The sequence below is a fragment of the Sapajus apella genome, unplaced genomic scaffold (assembly GCF_009761245.1).
Source record: "Sapajus apella isolate SASKATOON/1434 unplaced genomic scaffold, GSC_monkey_1.0 scaffold6, whole genome shotgun sequence".
In the NCBI taxonomy this organism is placed as follows: Eukaryota; Metazoa; Chordata; class Mammalia; order Primates; family Cebidae; genus Sapajus; species Sapajus apella.
Genome location: NW_022436946.1, coordinates 16,799,961 through 16,816,808, shown reverse-complemented (window position 1 = coordinate 16,816,808; position 16,848 = coordinate 16,799,961). Strand labels below are relative to the sequence as shown.

Here is a 16,848-nt window from a genome sequence, read left to right as displayed (position 1 = left end):
TCTCTTGTAAATCAGGCAACTCAGAGGACCAAGAGGCATTAGTGTTGCCTCTTCTGGGGAGGTTCACATTTTCCAGTGAACACATGAGTGATCAGCCACAATTAGGCACAGATGGAATTCCCAAGGCATATGGTTCCTGATGTACCTAACCAGCACATCTTTTGCCCTTGTCCCCGGTATGCTACCATTCAATATGACTGTATCAAAACTGAAGATGGTTAGAAATGAAATGGAGAAAGTCAAAACAGGCTGCTTCCAAATGAGAGTGACCCAAAGCATGGAAATTATGGGTATGAGAAAAATGTTTTCTTGGTTTATTTGATTAACACTTCACCACTGAAAAGAATTTTCCTTTGAGGTTTTTTATTCTGGGTAGTTTTTAATGTAACTGGTTTAAGTGATACTTTAATATATCTTAAATCTGCCACTAACTATAAAATTTTCATGTTCAGTCCAATTGACTTCAAAGTTATCCAAAATGCTTATTCCCAAGTGACACCTATCAGTATCCAGCTGTGTTCCTGATGGAGACTGACATCTGAAACCAACAATTAAAGTTACCCAATGCCAGGACTCTTTAAAGACTAAAGGGCTTTACAGTACATATCAAAGCAGCTCATAACCAACTTGTACCATTATTGCTTCTATAAGTGTGCTGGGAGAATTAATTTCTTGACACTCACTTAGTGTTACAGAAATAATAAATTGCAGAGCCAAAAGGTCATTCTTTGCCAAATCAGTACATTTAAAGTAGTAAATTTCAATGAAAATCTAAAAGCATCATTAAATATTTGAATATTTTGTATGTATTATGTAATCATCCTGACCTCTTCTCTCATCTATGTGACATCAATTAGAAGTTATTTAAAACCTTAGTGGCAGTAGCATAAAAGCCAATCGTTTTATGAATGCTGAGCCCTTAATAACTTTCACTTTGTACACACACACACACACACACACACACACAGAGAGAGAGAGAGAGAGAGAGAGAGAGAGAGAGAGAGAGAGAGAGAAGGAGGGAGGGAGGGAGAGAAAGAGAGAGAGAAAGAACCACGCCCTCCCTTCCTCAAGAACACTGCCATTCAGATTAAGGCATACCAGAGCAATTCTGTGGTTCCATGATATAGAACTCTCAAAAGGTATACAATCATGACTGCCCCAAAACACAGGAGAGGTGGCTTTTGGGAAACGTAAGAAAGTATGAATAGTATCAAGTTCTAAATCTGAGATTGAATTAATTTATTTATGTAACATTTACCTGTTTCTTACAAATATATATATTTTGGTACCTACTATGTACCAGGTCGTGAACTACTTCTAAATGACTATGGGTTATGGATTCTGTCAAAATAATTATTGTTAAAAGTGGGAAGTGTGTATTCTTAGCTATGACTGCAACTGGAATCAGCATCTAACAACTTTATCTAACCCTACCTCCAGCTCCTTCTATCTCCTTCTAATTGGGCAGCCCCCTTTCCAACTCCTCTTTCCCTTGGTATGAAACCATAAAGATAAATTACCAGGTTCACACAGAATTGATTAGCGATATTTGAAGACACTTAATAATGAAAGTGGGCAAGGCAATTGTTGGACATATATATTATCTATCATTACAAACAGTTAAGGTGTTGGCTATCTGGCAGATGTTCAATGTGATTCCCAATTACTCAAAAGTGTTTTGAGGGGACCCTCAAAAGTGTAATATGCTTATGAACCTCACTTCCAAATTATAAAAACAAAAACTATGTAAGTAGCATATAAAATCACTGGCAGATTAATAAATGTTGAAATACAAATTAATTTGGAGAAAGAAACATCCACTGTTTGCTATTGCTTTTGCTTTTTATTTGTTTTGGGAGCTAAATTCTTTCTATATCAAAGATTACATTTTAGATAACAGAAGTGAAGGTTTTCTTTTGACATAGATGCTAACTGAATCTAGCTGGAAAACAGAATAGGATAAATGGCACATTTAAGGTTTGGTATCAAACAGGGTACTGGAATAAAGAATGGACATATAATGTTTTTGAGCTATAAGGAGAAATGTTCAATTAAGTATTTAATCTTTTAAATGATATTAAGCCATTCTACTTTGTAAAATGCCAAGTAAACATTCAGAAGAATGTTTTAAGGTTGGGTGCATGAACAGCTCTATGCAGGTGAATTTCAGGATGTAAATTGAAAGGCAGACTTAGGGGACAGTATCACAAACAATACTTCGGGTGATGCCTTCTAAATTATTGGTTACAAGCCTGGAGAAATTACTATTGTAATTAGATGCTTTTCTGAAGACATTGGCCCAAGTGCTGGTGAAACTATCACAAAGTATTTTGCTACTTCTTGACATTGTTAAGAAACATGTTAGAAACATAAGAGAATTGGTTGCTATAGCTTTGCTCAGAATTATGGTTCACCTGCATCTAGAATGTGATAAGAGTTTTGGTGACAAGAGTTTATGAAAAATCTTAGGGGATTTGGGAATATCCATACAAAAGGCAATCATCTTTAAGGAGTTTTAAGTGTATTCATTTCTTTATTTAATACAACAGTTGAAACTCGTGAGTTTCCCCACAAGAAAATTCCGGAGGCCTTGTAGTAAAAGTTCATCAAGTCATAAAGTCACGAGGAAGCATTTAAGAATATTAAAATGAGGGAACAGTCTTTGAAAGGAAGATTTTTGAAAGTACAGATTAACTCATATATAAGAATGGGTTATTAATGAAAACTAGAATTTTGGGTTCAAACTAATAGACAGAGAAAGCTGTTCTGTTTGTTAGACCGTCTCAAATCTCAGGTTATATAGTAATTTTAAAAACAAAAGGAAAGCACATATACTCATTTTCAAAATGGTGTGCAATTTTTGAGGATATAAAATTATCATAAGTACTAAGTTGAATGATTCCTTATGAGTTTTAACTTGAAAAATTGTTACTACTACTTTAACAGATATGCTGATGACATTGAAATAATAAATTTGATATTGAAAGATTTAAGAAATCTAAGTGAAATATGGATTGAATAAAGACATAAAATATTATTTTTTACGTTTGATCAAGAAAGACACCAAGGTACAATCTGTAGATTTCATAACAAGTAGTAAAGTTAAACTAGGAGTTAATCTAACTAGTTACTCATGGTATACAGACTGGTTATAGCTATGAAAAGCTAACTCTTTCATATAAGCATACGCTTCAAAGTTACAATGAAATGAAAAAGAAGCTACAACAGTTTTTATTTTTTTGAAATACAACCCTCAATGAAGCATTGTTTGCACATTGAACTAAATGTATAAACAACGCTGTTGTGGGTTTAATTTGTGAAATGTGTGTGAGCTTTGTTGAGCTGTGATGTTTGCTGTTTGGAAATAGAAAACTACTTTTAATTTTACATACTCATCTGAGGATTGACCCAAACATATAGCTTGTGTAAGAGTAAATGAGGCCCAGATTAAGATGGGATTAAAAAACTTATACTAAGGAGAAATAAAACAAAGCTTATTGCAGAATTAGAAACTAATGGTTTTAGCAACTGACTGGATGAACAGGGCCAAGGAATCAATGCACTTATTTCTACCTTTAATGACTGGCACCCATTAACAGATAAAGGAACTTGAGGAGAGGAGTATCTTGACTTGGGGAGGGTGGAGAGAGCCAACCCATTTCTGGTTTTGTTATATTAAATCGTACATATTCCTAGGCATAAATACTTTTCATGATCTCAGACGAGGTCCAAAGGATACCTCCTTTATTCCTTCAGCTGAAAGGAAATTCTCTCTGTTCTGAATTAAAATAGCATGTTTGTCACCGTGTCTCTTTAGGAACTCAACACTTTCTCCCCCATGTGATGACAATTTTTAAACGTTCAGTTTTCTGCTGTCGACTAAAAATTTCTAGAAGACACAGACTATGTGTGGTTCATCTTTGTACTTCCTTATTTCAAATAAGCATGCCTGAATGCTAAGAGCAGAATGCTAAGGAGCATCCATCTTTAAATGGCGAGAGAGGATTTAAGTGAAAAGACAAAAAAAGATTGTTCAGGAAGCTGGAGTTGACTGAGGCCAGAGCAGACCCACAGAAGCCAGAGGAGAAGAAACTTCCAATATGAGGCTTATCAGCAAAGAAATGGTCTTCAAGTAGGAGAACTGAGGATAAGATTTGCCAGGGAAAGAAGAGAGAAATTTGATATCCTGAAACCCAGGATGAAAACTAGGAAATGCAGTGCCACCAGGCCCTTGAGTTCCCCTGGACTGGTGTCCCAGGTGGCTTCTGTCCTGGCAGTTAAAAACATTTTGTCAATAGAGCCAATTTTGGGGAAAAAAGTATTAGATGTTTATGGGTTTCTTTTTTACAAATTCAAAATTAAAATAGCTTCCTTGACTCTCATGGGGATAAATAATCTATTTTTATAATTTAGACTGCCTGCTGATTTGTTTTTGTTTTTCTTTTCCTCTCAGAGGTTTTATTCCAGGATATGTTAGTTCCAAATAGTCCAAATTCACTTGATAGCTTAGAGGGATACAATTACTTGGAGACTATAAATGTGAAAATTCCCAAGAAATGCTCCTAGTGTAGATAGGTGAGGTAGCCATAGATGTCAGTTGCTGTTAGCCTGTTGTCTCTACCCTTGATGGTGGTGCATGGGCTCTGCAGTACATCATGGATTGTTGAGTGGTGTGATGATTGCAGATGGTGACACTCGATGAGCAGAGAGAGCATGACAATGCAGGGACTCAAGGCAGGGAGTTTTCATATTTGGAGTACCTGGACTCAGATGGTGGGGTTGGCATTTGCCGAGGAGTTTTGCATTTTCTCTGTTCATGTAGACAGAAGGAGGAAGAGATCTGTAAGTGACATATAAACTTATTCTTAGATGTTTGCCAACTATAGGGTATAAAATCAGAGGAAATTTTAAGCTTTAAAATTGGTGTAGAAGGTGAGGTTTTGGAAACCAGGAAACTGCTACTCCAGATGCCAGCAGGTGGAGCTTTCTAGGGCAGGAGCTCAGACTGGCCAAGTGACAACACAGTTTCCCTTGGGAAGGCTGTCCCCATTCTTTCACTCTTGTATTCCTGGGTAGACCACTGCTTATATGAAGGTTAATGAGAAAGAAAAATGCTACACTAGTGTAACCACTCAAATACTCAGATGAGGCAGAACTGAGGAGCAATAAAACAATGGCCTCCCTAAAGTTTCATCTCATGTGTGTATATAGCACTTTAGAAATTAAAAAGTTTCATTTCATCTTGAAATTGAACTTTTAGGAATCATCTTCTCATTTCAGATGGATAACTGTGGCTCACTTTAAGTTAAATCAACTTAGCAAGACACTGAAGCTGAAATGAGTTCACTTGGTTCAACACAATAATAATGAGTGCTTATCATGTCCCCAGCCCTACATGAGGCACTGTAATTAAATTAAAGGAATTAAAGGCATCCAACCCTAATCCTTCTTGTCTTAGTCTCTTTTGTGCTGCTATAACAGAATAGCTGAGACTGGCTAATTTATAACCAAAGGAAATTTATTTCTTATTGTTCTGGAGGCTGGGAAGTCCAAGAGCATGGCAGCAGCATCTGGTTGGCTACTGCTGAGGGCCTTCTTGCTGTATTATAACGCTGGTGCAGGGCATCACATGACAAGAGGGCAAGAGTGTGCTTGTCAGCTCAGGTCTTTCTTTCTCCTCTGGCTTTATAAGCCACCAGCCCCATTATGGGGGCCCCACCCTTATAATCTTATCTAATCCTACTTATCTTCCAGAGAACCCTTTGGCAATCAACATAGGAATTTGGGGCTTAAATTTCCAACACATGAAATTTGGGGATACACATCAAACCATAGCATTCTGCCTCTGACCCCCAAAATTCCTGTATTTCTCTCACATAAAATACATTCATTTCATCCCCATAGACCCAGAGTCTTAATTCATCCCAGCACCAACTCAAAAGTCCAAAGTCCAAAGTCCAAAGTCTCATCTGTGAGCCTGTGAAATCAAGAAAAATTTCTACTTTTAAGACAGGCATAGGGCACACATTCCTATTTGAAAAGGGAGAAATTAGCCAGAAGAAAGAAGCAACAGGCTCCAAGCAAGTCTGAAAACTAGCAGAGCAGACATTAAATTTTTAAGCTGAAAATAAATCAGCTGTAAATGAATTATTTGACCCCCTGTGCCACCTCCTGGATACACTGAGGCGGGGGATGTGTCCTCAATGCATCAGGAAACCCCACTCCTGTGGCTTTGCCGGGCTCAGGCCACAGGGCTGCTTTCACCAATTGGAGATGCACATTAATCCCTGCAGCTTTCCCAGGGAAGCATTGAATTTTGCCAGTGGCCCCACAGTTCTGGGGTCTTGAGGACAGCTCCAACTCTGACCCTACACCTCTACTCAGCATTCCCCTAGTGAGGGCTCTCAGTGTGCTCTGCCCCTGTGACGAGTCTCTGCCTGGGTCACCAGTCTTTTCTATAAATCCTTAGAAATTGAAGTGGAGACTACCATGGCCCCACAGCTCTTGCATTCTGCACAACTGCAGAGTTAGCACCATCTGGACACTGCCAAGGGTTACTCCTTGCACCCTCTGAAACAACCGTATGAGTTGCATCTGGGCCAGCTTGAGCTGTGGCATGGTGCGGCTAAGGTTTACAGCGTGTATTTTTCAGAGTAGCTGGTTATGTTGCACTTAAGCAAGGCAGCCCTGGGCAGTGACCCCTTAACAGGAGTCCTGAGCTAATAATGATAAGCCATTCTGCCCTTGTAGACCTCTGGGCCTCTCTGATAGGAAGGACAGCTTTGAAGATCTCTAAAATATATTTGGGCTCTTTCTCCCATTGTTCTGATGAACAGCCTCTGGCTCCCTTCTAGCAGTCTCAATTATTTTTGGTGTGTTTGTTTGTTTGAGATGGAGTCTTGCTTTGTCATCCAAGCTGGAGTACTATGGTGAAATCTCAGCTCACTACAACCTCCACCTCCGAGGTTCAAGTGATTCTCCTGCCTCAGCTTCCTGAAAAATTGGGATGACAGGTGCCCACCACCATGCCTGGATAATTTTTTTTATTTTTAGTAGAGACAGGGTTTCACCATGTTACCCAGGCTGGTCTTGAACTCCTGACCTCAAGTGATTTGCTCGTCTTGACCTTTCAAAGTGCTGGGTTTACAGGCATGAGCCGCTGTGCCCAGCATTCTCATTGTTTCTTATATTTTGAGGCTGCAAATTTTTCAAATTTGCATGTTATTCTTCACCCTTCATTATAAATTCTGTCTTTAAACCATCCATTTGCCCTGAATCTCATTGTAAGTGTCCAAAAGTAACCATGCAGCATCTTGAACACTTTGCTGCTTAGAAATTTCTTCTGCCTTAAATCCTAGTTCAATGCTTTTAAGTTCCACCTTCCATAATGCTCCAGGACATGAACACAATACAGCCAATGTCTTCACTACTTTATAGCAAGGATGACCTTTGCTTCAGTTTTCAATACTTTGTTCTTCAGTTCCATCTGAGACCTTGTCAGAATGGCCTTTATTGTCCAATATTTCTAGGATCATTCAGGTCATGACAACTTAAGTAATCTCTAAGAAGTTCCAGACTTTCTCCAGTCTTCTTTTATTCTGAGTCCTCACTAGAATCTCCTTTAATGCTCCATTCACAACAATATAAGCTTTTTATAGCCTGCTCCTCCAAACTCTTTCAGCCTCCATCCATTATCTAGTTTCAAAAACACTTTGATATTTTCATGTATTCATTATCAGCAATAGCCCCACTTCTCAGTATCAATTTTCTGCCTTACTCTGCTCTAACACAATACCTAAGACTGGGTAACTTATTAAGAAAAAGTGTTATTTGAATCATGTTCTGGAGGCTGGGAAGTCCAAGAGCATGGCATTAGTATCTGGTTGGCTTCTGCTGAGGGCCTTCTTACTGCCTCATAATATGGTGGAGTACATCCATTGACAAAGAGGGCAAGAGTGTACTTGTCAACTCAGGTCTCTCTTTTTCTTCTTATGTTGCCATTAGTACCATCATGGAAGCCCCACTCTAATAACCACATCTAATCCTATTATCTCCCAAAGGTCCCACCTCCAATTAACATATGAATATGGAATTTAAGTTCCCAATATATGAAACTTGAGGGACACCTGCAAATCGTAGCACTTTCCCTTCTGCCTTTTTCTAATCCAGTCATCCCTCTCTTGCGTATATAAAGCTTTCTGTCTCAGTGGATTGTGCTCAAGCTTTCTTCTGGGTCACACACCCCAATCTTTCTGTTTTCTCCTTCAAACTTATATACTGCTTTTGAGATTATATTATGAAGCTGAAATTGCTCATCACAGATCTCAAATTGTAGGACACAAGCAGACCACTTTATCTCTGCTCATGTGGAATAGTACAAAACAAAACATGGAATTGTAGAATACAAAAGAGAGACAAACTTACAGGTATAGCAAATGGCCCAAAATGCTACATGATTTGGCATTCTTGCAAAACAGATTATATACTGGAGAAGTTTTCTCATTACACTGGATGCTTGATGCTGTATTGCAATCAGGTTATAAGCTGGAGTATTTGAACATCCTTCACTTAAGCATCTAATTTTTTTTTAAGAAGGATCAGCAAGAAAGTCCTCACCAGATGCAGCTCCTTGGTCTTGAATTTCTCAGCCTTTATAAGAAATAAATTATTTTATAAATTATCAAGTTTCAAGTATACTTTTAGAAGCAACAGAAAATGGACCAAGACAGGTGGAGAGGATGGAGAGTATGTTCAGCTTGAGATCCTACCTTGACCTGCAGGTAAAGATAACCAGGATTCTGGAAAGGACATTTATGTTCTTAAGTCGCCTATTTAGAGGTGAAAGAAGAGATGATAAATGAATCAAAGGGGAGACCATTGTGAAGAAAGAGAAGAGAACCTGTGTCTAGGTCCATTTTTGAGTGTCATTAAGAAAAAAAGAGGTGTGAAGCACTGGTTTATGGCTGTAATCCCAGCACTTTGGGAGGCCAAGATAGGAGGATTGCTTCAAGAACAGCAATTTGAGACCAGCCTGGGTAACATAGTGGAAACTGTCCCTGCAAAAAGTAATTTAAAAAAATAGCCAGGCATGGTGGCATGTGCCTGTAGTCCCAGCTATTCAGGAGGTTGAGTCCAGGAGGTTGAGGCTGCAGTGAGTTGTGATTCTGCCACTGCACTCTAGCCTGCATGACAGAGTGAGACTCTAAAGAAAAAAAAAAGAAAGAAAGAAAAGAAAAAGAAGAAAAAAGAAGCTCTGTAGGATCTCAAGTAATAGCAGTCACAGGGAATAGTGAAAGTTAAAAAGGAAGTTAGGAAAGCCCTAATTAACCTCTTTTCATAATATATTTATCATGTTATCATAATATCCTTATAAAATGTCCACTAGTTGTGATTGGAAAGTCTCTACATATAAAATTCAATGACTGGTGGAAGGAGGAATTTGATTTTATAGCAGACAAATAAATTGATTTGATGCTTCTAATTGATGGCTGTCAATAATACCAAATGCTTCCTGGACATCAAAGATGTTGAAGATTCAGGAAAGACTAATAGGAGACCACTGGTGATCCCTTATAGAGAGCAGTTTCAGTAAAGGAATAGGAACAGAAGTAAAATTTTTAGGATTAAGAAGAGTCACAAAGTAGATGCACTGAGAGCTGACACCTTTTTTTTTTTTTGAAAAAGTTGGTGGTGGAATAAAGGAATCACGTGAACAGGAAAAGCCATTTTAAGGTGTGTTGGGGGTGCTGAGAATATATGCTCGAAATAGAAAAACATTGAAGAAATTGTTTCCAAGTGTACTATTAAATATGGTGGAAAGAAGACACATTGAAAAGCTTTCATTACACTTTTCATTGATATTATAATATTCTTATTCAGAAGTATTCAGTGCAAGTAGATTATTGCAATTTACCAGTGTTCCTAACTTTAAGATTTCATACAATTGGTCCTAGAGTTAACCATGCCAAATGCATTGCATTAGAAGCATCAAATCAATTTACTTGTCTGCTATAAAGTCAAATTCCACCTCCCACCAGTCATTGAATTTTATATGTAGAGACTTCCCAATCACAACTAGTGGACATTTTATAAGGATATTATGATAAACATGATAAATATATGATGAAAAGAGGTTAATTAGAGCTTTCCTATTTTGAAATGTGGGTGACTATGAGCCAATGATTTCAAAGGGACAAGAAAGTGATATTGTTCATGTTTTGACTATTATTACTATTTTAAAATGTGCATTCAAAGTACTTGGGAAATCTGGATTGATTAGTATGCCAAGAAAAATATTGTGTGAAGTGAAAATAGAAAAAGAAATTACATATAAGTTGTTAGAATATGAAAGTAGCATACATTGGTAGGAATTCAAAGTGAGGCAAAATATAATGTAACCAAAGGAAAAAGAAATTGAACTCATTCTTATATGTTAATGAGACCACACCTGGAACAATGTATTTAATGTGGGATACCTCTAACAAAAATGAACATCTAGGAAACTGGAAATAGTTCAGAGACAAGCAATAAGAATGATTACCGGTTTGTAAAGACTGAACTGCCACAAGATTAAAAGGCCTTATATTTGTTTAACGTGGCTAACATGACTTAAAAGTGAGCATGATATCTGTTTATAAACATCTGAAGGCTGAGTGTAAGCATGGAAGAAGGAGTAGAGTTGCCTAATATGCTACTAAAATGATTCAACTGGAGAGAATTTTCAAGAGAAAATCTAAAAGTAAATACAATGAAGCCGTCTCCCAGAAAATGTGCATTTCCTTTCTTTTAGAGGCCCTGCCAAGAATGAGGAAATTTAGCAGGTCCCCTGAAGATTTGATTTCTTCACTTTCACAAGCTAGTAGAAACCTTTTTAAGCTTGGTCTGTCTGCACAAAATTACTCAGAAAGTGTGTTTATTTATAGATTTTAGAAAACCGGCAGCACAGGGCTCTAGATTCTTGGGCAATCATGTTTTATCTTCATTTGTTCTTGTAGTCTGTCATCAGTAGGGAGGTAGATTAAAAGACTGTTCAACCTTGTTCGTATTAAGGTTGGTCTTTAAAACTCCATACATCCAAAGCTCAAATAGTTTGGCTTACATTTACTAAGAAACAACTGAATTATTGTATTTTTGAAAAATTGTGTATACTTCCAGCTGGAGTTCATAGATATACCAAAAGGTGCTCAAGAGATTTATTTTGGGATTATTTCTACAAGCATCCAGTACTCTGCATTCTTTTTCTGTAAATGTAGTGTTTTATTCCAATTTTTAGCCTAAAATCTGTTCTTACTAAAGTGATGACCTGGTTTTTCCCTTAAGGTTGCTTTTAAATGAAATTAAAACAAAAATTATGTTTTGGATTATGAGCTCCTAGAGCACTTTTGTTTGTTTGATTTGACTTATACAAAATCTAACGCCAAAATAGAGCCATGCACATTTGAAAAATAAACAAATGGTAAATGGTAACTACAGAGGCATCCCACCCCAGAGAAGTTGGTTGAGGGAACTGCTAATAAGTGAGTCTTGTATTTCCACTGATTTTCACTATAAAGTCATATATTTTTTATTTCCCCACTCCTCCCAACACATAGTCCTTTTCAGATTGAGTTTAACACGTACAAATATTCTGAGAGCCTGATTCATGTCATGCAGGACACACTGGTGTTTTTGAATCACTTCTAGAATCTGGCAGCAGGTCTCTGACTTCAGTTTCTCCCATGTAACCTTTTAGGCCCTTTGAGTTTCTCCCATCGTTCTACTTTCCCTCTCTTCTTCCTTGTCTATAGAACTTTGTTGCAGTACCGGGCTAACAGATGCTGGGGAAGGGTGATGAGTAACCGATACAATATGTAAGGAAAGTAATTTGCTTTTTAATTGTGTACTCATGAATTGTTTGCATTTTGCCATAAGTAAGATAGTAAGCAAAACAATAAATAATACATGAAGTTTAAAAGATGCCTCAACTTCAGAGACTTCAAGTATATTTTAGACAAGAGCAATCATTAACTAAGCACAGAATTTAAAAAGTATTACCCAAAGTAACTTGGATGCAACATTTTGTTCTGGTAATGAAAAGGGGAGGCTTGAAAATATATCTTGAAGAGCCTGAATAACATATGGAACGTAATTCTTTAAACCAATGTTTTTCAAACTGTGTGCGAGATAATTTTAGGTGGTACATGAGAAATAACTTTTATTTCTACAATAGAGTTTCTTTTGCAAGATTGTCTTCTATTCATGGCAGGTTTTATTAGTTCTCCATTTATAGTGACTATAAAAATGCCCTTTATCTGATAAATTTATGTAATAAAAATAGATTATTTAAAGATACATATTAAGTCAATAATATTATAGGTGATATGGCTATAATTATAAAAGTGGTACTCAATGTAAATGCTGGAAATAATGCCTCATTTAAGCAAACAATACATTTTTGCCTTTATAACCTTAAAATTCTATTTCCTATGTTAAACCTATGAATGTGATGAATGTGGAAAGCGTTTTACAATAATTCAAATCTTAATAAACACAAGAAAATCCATACAGGAGAGAAACACTTTGTGTGTAATCAATGTGGAAAAGCTTTTAGCTTAAACTCAAGGCTTTCTTGACATCAGATGACTCACAATAAAAAGAAACCCTAAAAAAAGAGAGATGAAGAAAGATATTTAGAGATGACTTACTGTTTGCTAAACTCAAGAGATAAATGTAGAAAGATTTTTAGTCGAAGCCTAATTCTTCTGCACAGATTCATGCTCTACGGAATATCTTGGAAATATAAATATGTAAATGTTGACGAAATAGGTGATCAGAAATGTACTTTATTGCATTAACTTGAGTCTGGCTGGGCATGGTGGCTCACGCCTGTGGTCACAGCACTTTGGGAGGCCGAGGTAGGTGGATCATGAGGTCAGGAGTTTAAGACTAGCTTGGCCAACGTGGTGAAACCCCATCTCTAATGTGGACTGAAAATATGACCTTTTATCTCACTCCTAATGGTGTCCATGTTAATGTGTACATTTAATACAACTATTAGAAGGTAGTAATATGAAGTCAAATAACTAACATATTATTCTGGGTTTAAAAAATAATTTCTGTTCATGTATTCTTATCTAGGTGTATAAAAAACTATGCAGGAGCAAAATGACCTTGAAAGCAAGGTCAGTGTAACTGAAAAATCTGACTTTAGAAGGGTACAAAGAAACATGCTAAAAAAAGTCAACCTACATTTATGTTAACATGCTATACTAAAGTATGAATTTTTATTTTATTCAAATTATGCATCTCCCACTTTTATTTATAGGTGAAACTAGCACATAATATTTTATGCCAAAATGAAATTCAAAATGTTGTTGCCTTTTTAGGACAGTATTAAATTCATAATTTTACATAATTCTTACATGACACTTGCTATAGCCATAGAGCATTCCTAGACACTATGATTCACAAAACATTTAAATTGCGTATTTGGCTTGTAACATATTACATATTAAAACAATTACTGTTTTTCTGAATACCATTAATATTAATAATAGCATCGCAATGACTAAGAGTGGACTTAAATAAAGGCTGGCTTGAAACTCAGTTCTGCAATTTATTAGCAAGCTTCTATAAATTCTGAGCCCTTAGTTTTCTCACATGTGAAACGGAGAAAATAAATCTGCAAAATTAATTAAGTCTGCCCATTGATATTTTTCTCTCCAGTGTATGTTAACTGGCATTCCTCCTTAGGCCAGAATGTGCTCTCAACCATGCTCCAAATCCCCTTTGTGCCAAACCCACTGCCAGAACCCTTTCTACCTTGAGAACCAGAAAAGGAAACATTATGCCTGGCAATGCCTACAGCTTCCAAAATAAATCTGCAGGAAAGAACACCCAGTAAGTGATGAGAGCAGCAACGACGGCTTTTATCATTTTAAATTTACAACTCCACCTTTTCTAGAGCCTCTTAAGCATTGTAGATAATACCCTACTCATTAAAAAATAAATTGTAACCATAAGTATTCAGTGTTGATAACTGCTTTTGAATTGGACAGTGCTCATATCAATTGCGTAAGACCAACCTGAAGTTGAGGATGAAATCATTTTTCCAAACCTTTTGATAACGTAAATTAGTGAATAATATATTAAAACTAAACTTTCTTTGAATGGGAGTAATTTCAACGGGTTAATCTGTAATCTCTTAGACCACTCTTAGACCTAAGGTAATGTAGAGGTTGCTTGTTGTATCATCGGCTTCGTGATTAGAGAACACTGGATTTGCTTTTGGAAAAGTTACTCATGACTCTTAGGGCTTTGGTTTCCTCATCTTTTATACCGGCTTAATAATGACCACCGTAGCGTTGTCATGAAAACCAAATGAACTCATGTACCACAAGTGACCAATACAATGACTGACACTCAGCGATTTATCAATAAAGTAAAACATTTATTATCAATATGACAAAGAAGAGGCCGCTAAAATAGACAATAGGTTTTTGGAAGAGGTGATTTTATGGACGCGAAATTTATGGATTATTTATGCGGTCTACCTTTGCTGTTTCCCCCGGTTGTAGTATACACACATGTGCGTATAGAATCGTAAATCCTATGTTGGAGCGTAATGCATGCGCAGGAGGCTTAGGCACGAAATGTCATTTCAGCAATGTGCCTAGGGAAGCTCTGACGCTGCCTTGGAATAAGTCGTTTCTGCTTGACCTTTGGGAGTCTGGGAGGGATGCCTATACCTGCACCCAGCACTGGAAGGGGCCCAGGCTCTTCCCAGCACAGCCTATCCCCAGACTGCTTAGTCCTTCATAACATACATCTCCACGGAAAAGGGTATTTCCTCCTGTCAGAAAAAGCGCCCCAGTCTGGCCTGGGTTAGTTTTTATTTCACGTTGTTGCAAGTAGGCGAAGTCCCTTCAGTCTCCTCCCTTGGGGTAAGTGGAAAGGAGTCCGGCAGGGGGCTCGCAGTGGCCTGCACAGGGGAACTGGGTAGCAAGAGAGTTCCAGGCAATTCCGGGGGCTGCCCCACAGAAGCAGGTGGGATCCACAGTGGTTCTCTCGCCCAGGGAGAAGAGCGCGGCCGCGGGTCCCTCCCCTCAGCCTGTAGGCTGCGGCAGCTCCAGCCGGCCCGGGTGGGGGCGGGGTGGGGGTGGCGCGGAGGGCGCGGAGATTACGGCGGCGCCACCCGGGACATCCAGGCCCCAGAGGCCCAGGACGGTTCCCACGCGAGATCGCAAACGATGACAATAGGCAGTCACCCGAGGTCGAATAAAAACGGAGTGGGTCCCCCGCGCGCCGCCGCCCCCTGCGTCCCTGGCGGCCTGCCCCGAGGCCCCGGGCGGCCGCCCGAGCCCGCAGTAGCTGGCGGCGACGTCGCCCCCGCCCCACCTCCGCGCGCAAGTGCGAGGCTGCCCGCAGCGAGGCGCACGCTCCGGCCGTTCCCCGCTTCCGCGCAAAACTTCCATTCCGTCCGCGTGAAGTTGTCGCTGCCTTACAGAGGGGAGCTGAGGGAAAAGCTGGGGAGTGACGACTGCGGAGGCTGGGCGCGCGCTCTCTTTTACTTTTCTTCTTCTTTACCCTCGGTCGCAGTCGGAGTTTTGGCTCCTCTCCTTTCCTCCTCCCCCCGCCCCCCCGGAGCCGGCTTCTCCCCCCGCCCCGCTTCTCCCCCGCTTGTGTACGCTATTTGTTGTGGGGTGGCCGAAGGGGATGTCCTGTTTTCACCAGAGGCACAGCGCGAAGGGGAAACTTCGACACTGGAAGGAAGGAGAATAAATACTTAATTACGGAAGCACAGAACCGCGGCTGGGACAGACACTTCGGGAACCCGAGGCGGTCCAGGCTACGAGGTGAGTGTCCCGTTCTTCCAATCCCCGTCCCGGGGCTCCCGGGCGAGCCTGAGTTTGGAGAGCCCTCAAACTCTCCGGGAAAGTGCTCGAGGCTCCGCCGGGAACGCCGAGCGGTGGGGACGGAAGACGCGCAGCTGGACGGTGCGTTGGCGCCGGCGTCCCCGGGGGCGCTTGGAGGCCGGGTGCTCCACGCCTCAGGGCCCTGGCCGCGCGGATTGCAGCGGTGCTCTCTGCCCTGGAGGACGTCCCCACACCCCAAGGGTCCCCTCGGAGTCTGCCTGTCCCTTCCTGAGTCGGCGCAGAGCCTGAGCATAACGGAGTTCGTCGCCCCTCGCAGTCCTGCGCGCGGCTTCTACCTGCACCCGCCTCCACCTGGCAGAGGCGCGCGCATCGGAGTCTCCCCCACGTCTTCCCTATGATATGTATTATTTTCTGATGACCTCTAGATGGCCAAGGCGCGAGGATGCTGACCCAGCGTCCCTCGGAGGGTCCCAGGAGCCTGGGCTTTCCCAATGCCGGGTGCGTGTGTACTTCACAGGCTCGCGCTCTAATCTCCAGGCACTGATCGGGCTTTTCAACAGCGGCGATCCCACTTTAATAGTTTTTATGTGGCGTGGACTGAATGTCTCCTGCAGTTTGCCAGGGTCCGTGAAATTAGAGGCGCGTTGTCAGAGCAGTCGCGTTCTTTGGCTCGAGTAGCGGGTGCCCCATGGAAGGCTTATAACTTCTCCAAAGGAAGGGATCTGGGTGGGGAGAGCAGATTTTTCCGTCCTGCCAACGCTGCTGGGTCTGGGGAGGCTGTGGGACTTGAAATGGTTTGGATTTTTACCGTGGTTAAGCGGGGTTCGGAAGTAGACGTGTGTGTGCTCGTTTTATTCTGCGCCGCACAGCAGCCCGAACTTTCGATTGGTAGCACTTGAAAGAGTTTTCTCTCTTTGTCTGCGAGATTCGGACCAGCTCGGACCGATTAGGGAATTTGCGGACCGAGTCTAGTGGCAGAGCTGTGGCAAAGGCA

The 16,848-nt window shown here is 40.2% G+C and overlaps 1 protein-coding gene across 11 annotated transcripts in view; it reads left to right on the top strand.

The window, feature by feature from the left end:
* Positions 1–14,744: 14,744 nt before the first annotated feature.
* EYA4 (EYA transcriptional coactivator and phosphatase 4) overlaps positions 14,745–16,848 on the top strand; it is a 271,605-nt gene continuing 269,501 nt past the window's right edge. For 7 of the 11 annotated variants that reach the window (XM_032274744.1, XM_032274742.1, XM_032274739.1 and 4 more), the window contains exon 1: positions 15,412–15,833. The gene's annotated coding sequence lies outside the window, so the exon portion shown is untranslated. Of the gene's footprint in view, positions 14,922–15,410; positions 15,834–16,848 lie in introns of those variants that run through there. The other 4 variants (XM_032274743.1, XM_032274737.1, XM_032274735.1 and 1 more) reach the window with 2 other exon arrangements.